Source organism: Lissotriton vulgaris, chromosome 2_1 (genome assembly GCF_964263255.1).
Source record: "Lissotriton vulgaris chromosome 2_1, aLisVul1.2, whole genome shotgun sequence".
NCBI classification, from domain to species: Eukaryota; Metazoa; Chordata; class Amphibia; order Caudata; family Salamandridae; genus Lissotriton; species Lissotriton vulgaris.
Window position 1 is genome coordinate 1,812,779,781 of NC_141687.1, and position 6,000 is coordinate 1,812,785,780.

A 6,000-nucleotide genomic window follows, 5' to 3' on the forward strand; every position below is an offset into this window, starting at 1 on the left:
TAACTAGCAGGATAAGGAGGTGGGTGGAAGGCATATCTGATTATCGCCTGTACATGGAATACATATCAGATGGCAAACATGCAGCAGATTGCTTATTGTGGTTGCCTATTACTTGTGATTTTAATGCAAACTACCCAACCTGGGTTGAATGGATACATGAAGATGCAATGGATGCTACTGAGTAGGAGCAAGCAAAAGACAGTGATGAAATGTTCAAAATTATCAGTGGGAATGTGGTCAAGGTATGGTCTGAAGTCGAGGAGCCCTCAAACTATTTGAGAGGATACTGAAATGGAATAATTAAGCATTGTTTATGGAGAACTTCTCGGAGGCACTCAATTGGTCCTAACCATAGGCTTGAGGGAGAAGGTAATGAACTTGGCACATGAGGTACACCTGGGAAGGTACTTAACTGTGCCCAGAATACAAGAATTGTACTGGTGGGCAGGTTCCTGACCACAAAGTTCAGATGTTGTGAAAGGAACTGCTGGACTTGTGCCAAGAATGTTAAAGAGAAAATATCATACTCTACCCCTCTTTTTCAGGTGGAGAGCCAATCTGAACCTTGGATGAAATCGCGGTTATACATCTTAGGCCCATTTAAGTTCTTGCCTCTGAAAGAGTGTTATGTTTTGCTGCTTGTTCATTACACTTCCCAATGGATGGCGACTTTGGGTCTTGTTTAGATTTTGGCGGACGGGTTACTCAGTCACAGATGAGACAAATATAGTGTTCAACAAAATATAAATCCCATTATATCCTATGAGATTTATATTTCAGCGGACAGGATATCCACCACCATTGTGACGGAGTAACCCATCTGACAAGATCTAAATCAGGCCCGAGTGAGGTCAGTAAACATGAGAGTTGTGACTGAATTTTTGGAAGGCGAGTTTGCCCGTGAAGGTATCCCCAGTTTTGTTGTTATGGAAAATAGTTTGCAATTTGTCTCAGGAGAATATTAAAACGACACATTATTAACTCCAGGAAAACAGCCTAGAACCGATGAATGGGATGGCCAAACCATGTGTGAAAAGAGTGACTGATACTAACGTTCATTCAAGGATGTGTTGCTTAAAATCTGGTAGGCTCATCACAATGCTCCCAACTGTGTAATGTCTCCATTCCTACTTTGAAAGGAAGACTCTCTCATTCCAAACTCTGTCCTGCTTGGTTAAGTGTCAGATGGCGGAAGAGTAAAAGGTAATGTCCTTGGATAAACATGCTATTTCTGCCAGGAGGAAACAGAACCAAAGATAATTTAAGACCTGGTTTGATAATAAAAACTTTAGGAAACATGTTATGGAGGGTTGCTGATGTTCCTGTGAAATGCAGGATTAACTCCTTCGCTGCGGCGGCTATTCCGCCGCAGCGCTAAGGGGGCGGGGCGGCCGCATGCTGGTGACGGAACCGCTCCGTCACCAGCCTCGTTGAGCTGTGCTGATGACGGAGCGGTTCCGTCATGGCCCGCCCCGCTTAATAGAACATTCAGCGCAGGCGCGAAATTCGCGCCGCGCATGAGCGGCGAGCAGGCCATGACGGAACCGCTCCGTCATCAGCACAGCGCACCCGCAGCTGATGACGGAGCGGTTCCGTCATCAGCGTGCAAGGGGTTAAAAAATGTGTCTCTCAATTTATAGGACCGTTTATTGTATGTATTTTATTTATTGTATTGTACCTCTGATGGTTCCCACACCCCGACAGTGAGAGTTCCACTTCCGTAACTATTTCTGAAATGATGGGTAATTCATGTAGGAGTTAGAGGTGTAGACCTAACTGATGAAAGGACTATTGGCTTGAAATAGTTGTACCAGGAAGACCTTAGTAAATTAGAATTCCAGAAAGAGCTTAGCAGTGAAATTATACTGTCTGATGTGCTTCAAGGATGATATAATATTGGTCTTCCTATTTGAGGTCTTCCATTTGACCTTTCATTTATTATTCCTGTTTTCATCTTTTCCATGTGCTTTATGTCCTGAGCCTACTTCCTCTGCTTGCTACTATTTCTTGTTCATGGGTGTGATCTCACCAATGTTTTTTTTCCATGACAAGTGCATCATAGTGGTGTTCGGTTTGGTTTTTGGGGGTGTTGTTGTTGTTGTTATGCTGAGAACTGCCTTAGTACTGACATCACATCACACCACGATGGAACCTTAAAGGTGATATATTTATACATGCAAATATTTGCAAAGCAAAAGATAAAAAATAAAAAATTATCGGCGGAATTTATTTTTTCCATTGTATTGAAGTGGGGATAATTTCAAGCGGGTGGCAGCTACTTTTGACTTTAAAAATCCGGAGTCTCCCCCCTGAATCGGGTCTGATGCCATGTATGTATGTAATCTGCATCAAGGCTCGCTAGGGTCCCAGAGCAGGCAGTAGGATTCTGAACTGCCCAGCAGAGTCGTTAGTGGTTTAATTCTTGAAAGTAAAACTGCAAATAAATCAGGACATGCTTTCACCGTGCAGGTGTCTTCATGGGCACTAACATAACAGACACTCAAATAAAACAATTTACTACAACGCTGATGTTTATTGTACGAACAATTCGGCTGTGCATACATAGTATGGACACAGAAATAACCTCACTCCAGCTAAATGGAATAAAGATACGAAAAGCGGTCTATTTTGTAGACCCCATGGTCCTATTAAATGCAAAAGACGATTATGAGTGGCAAGAAAATGTTGTGCTTAAGGTCCCCAATTGTCTTTCCTTTGCACGGGGCAGGGTTAAAACGGCCGGGTGGGAGTGAGAAGATACGAGTTATGCACTTACCTGTTGGTTGCTCTTTTCTTCGCCACTGTCTTGCCTTTCGCTAGGTGCGAGTGTGGATTGAAGCGCTAAGAAGTGTCTGCCTGTGACAGTCCTGAATGCTGTGTGACACAATAAATCAGTGGTCGGTGCTGTGTCGACGGCTAGGACTGAATGTATTCGCCTCCAGTCAGCCAGTGCGTGTGTAAGTTCCTCAGCCAGTGCTGCTGAAGCGCTGAGGTCTCCTTTGTGCTCTACCAGTGATGCTGCAGTCACTGCAGGCCTCCTTCAGCCCTTTGTGTCCTCAGCTCCGTCTGCTTCACAGCAGAGGAGTTACAGGTGCTATACCTTTTCCCGGTGCGACAGAGGTGTGTTTACTGTGCTGTCCGGAACCCGCAGTCTTCATCCCGGTATGCGTGCTCGTTGCTGTGCTCCTTCCCGGTACGGTGAAACGCAGAACGTCGAGATTGGCGGCCGCGCGGTGTATTGGCAGCGCGTTTCCGATGCTGCGCAAAACGCCAGACCCGTTAGTTTACCCCGCTGCGGTGCGTGTTTGCGGTGCGATGATGTTCCGTTATCCAGGGCCGGTGGCTAGTGACTGGTTCCCATTAGAGGAACGACCCTTAGCAGCGACGCAATGCCACGTGACTAGCACGTTAAGTCACGACCGAGCTCGGTGCGTCATGCCTATGTATGAGCGGGAACCGGCAGAGCAAAGCAGGCGTTGTGGCGGTGCCCTCCGTTCTACAATGGCGTCTGATTTTTTTATTTTTTTTGTGTCGATGAGGAGCTATATTTTAAGCTTTTGCTGCACAGTGCGTGCATGTGCGTGATTCACTTGGCAGAGGGGCAACTAGAGACAAAAATCTCGGGGGGAGGGGGGGAGATGGGGTAATTCTTCTAGCCGTACGCAGAGTGGAGATGCAGGGGCTCTAAGAAGGGGTGAAGAACAACGCCTCATTTACAAGCAAATGGTCTTTTAAAGACCTGTGAAGTACAAGGGTGCAATTGGGGGTCGTCGCCTTTCTCAGATAAAAATACAGGTGATTTGCTTATGTTTAGCTGTTCTGGAAGGGGCAAAAATTGGTAGGTGAATATTAATTAATGTAAAAACAGAAGAATTATTTTTACCGTGGCCCTTGCCAGTAGTGTTGGTGTGGGGTGGGGTAATGGAAGATGGGGTTCGTACAATCATGCCCCAGCTGTATTTGACCTGTGCCCCACCTTGGGCCGTAGCTCAGCTGTTGAATGTGTCAAGTGGCAACACAGAAAAACAAGCACTGGAAATGCAATATGTCTCGTATTTGCTTATGTTAGAGCTATTGGCGTTGTAAATGACAATGTTATGTTTTGTTTTTTTCAAACATAAATAAAAGGCGTTATCATTTACAATGCCAATTGCTTAAACTCTCGCAAATGCGAGACCTATTGCATTGCAAATGTTTGATTTTTTTACTTTCCATCTTACTGCACAGCAGCCGCGCTGCTGCACAACATGACTAAAGCCATTGACAAAGTCAAGAGCTGTGTCGTAGGTGAGACCTATTGCTATAGGAATGTAGGTAAGTATCCAAACAGCCAACGAGACTCGGACAGTTTTTCAAGGATATGCACTACCCTCTGCTTTAAATCAACCCCTCCACCTTTGTGTGCACATGCTTACAAGGGGTATGGTCATGCATGCAGCGTGTTCCCCCAGCTGCGTGCAGCAAGACTCTGACAACACCATAACATAGAACCCTATCACACACACCCCACAACAAGGCAGGAGCCAAAACAGGATACAATTGGGTGATTCTTTGTCGGATCTCCCAGTTTTCCAACCATTCATTTCATCCCCCTCGAGTTCACCTACCCAAAATACAGACATGGGGGACGTGAAGCTGCCACCTCAAAAGCCAACGGCAGGCAAGGACAGTTTGAAAACTATCTATGGGTATTTTGACCTCCCTGGAGAGCTTGATTTTCCTCTCAGTCACATCTAGTCAAGTTTTGTTTGTGAAGTTGACCTCTAAAAAGCAAAGTCTACACGGTGCAGAGGCCTCAGGTCTCCTTTAGTTGGGCAGGAACCGAGGCAAGGGCACTGCATTACTAGCCTAATTGCAGGCTTGGATAAAAACAGGTTCAAGTTTTGAATCCCATACACTGGACTTTTCAACATTGTGTGACTCCAGGCATGTCACATTTTCTCTCTATTCATTGGTTCCAATATTTTACAAGAAGTCGTAATACCTAAAACCAAATAAGAAATTGTGGTTTTAAGAAATGTAATGAATTCTATGAACTTGTTTACTAAGTCGTTCAGTAGCCCGAGCTGCACAATGCGTTCTACAATAAATTACATTTATTATTGTGTATCTTTTAGACATGGTTATGGCATCGGTGCAGGACTCCATACACGTATCTATGGTAGATGTGGCAATCACGAGATTGAATGTATGAATGAATTAATACATGCCATAGTTTGCAGACTGCAGTGTGTAGCCGATGGAAGTGAGGGGTGTGGAAAGCCAGAGGAGATGAGCTCCCATAGCGCATGTCCCTATCGTCTGACTATTCAGATACCTGGTTTCGTGCATTTCCCCGCGTGTGTCAGTGCACTGCCCAGCTCCAACACCGACATCCCACCATCACAAGACCTGTGCGACTCCCTGGCCACCTTCTTTCACCGCAAGATCACCGACATCCACAAAAGCTTCAACTCCGGCACCCACCACCGAGTCCACCGCCCCTGCAAATACCATCCGCACCAACCGCCTGACCACCTGGTCCAGCATCAGCGACGAAGACACCATCAAAACCATGAACTCCATCCACTCCGGATCCCCATCGGACCCCTGCCCTCACCACGTCTTCAACAAGGCCAGCACTACCATCGCGCCTCACCTCCGGAAAACCATCAACTGCTCCTTCGAGACAGCCACCTACCTGGAAATTTGGAAGCATGCCGAGATCAACGCCCTTCTAAAGAAACCCAAGGCTGACCCCAAGGACCTCAAGAACTTCCGTCCCATCTCCCTGCTCTCATTCCCGGCGAAAGTAACATTGAAGATCGTTAACAAACAGCTAACCAGCTACCTTGAAGACAACAGTATCCTGGACCCCTCCCAATCCGGCTTTCGAAGCAACCACAGCACCGAGACCGCCCTCTTCGCCGCCACTGACGACTTCAGGACCCTGATGGACAAAGGAGAGACAGCCGCCCTCATCCTCCTGGACCTATCAGCAGCCTTTGACACAGTCTGCCA

The 6,000-nt window shown here is 46.3% G+C and overlaps 1 protein-coding gene across 8 annotated transcripts in view; it reads right to left on the reverse strand.

Moving 5' to 3' along the window:
- The window catches only part of ARNT2 (aryl hydrocarbon receptor nuclear translocator 2), a 916,564-nt gene extending 913,181 nt beyond the window's left edge, over window positions 1-3,383 (reverse strand). For 4 of the 8 annotated variants that reach the window (XM_086957881.1, XM_086957880.1, XM_086957879.1 and 1 more), the window contains exon 1: window positions 2,777-3,332. The gene's annotated coding sequence lies outside the window, so the exon portion shown is untranslated. Of the gene's footprint in view, window positions 1-2,776 lie in introns of all 8 variants that reach the window. The other 4 variants (XM_086957883.1, XM_086957882.1, XM_086957884.1 and 1 more) reach the window with 3 other exon arrangements.
- Between the last annotated feature and the right edge of the window lie 2,617 nt (window positions 3,384-6,000).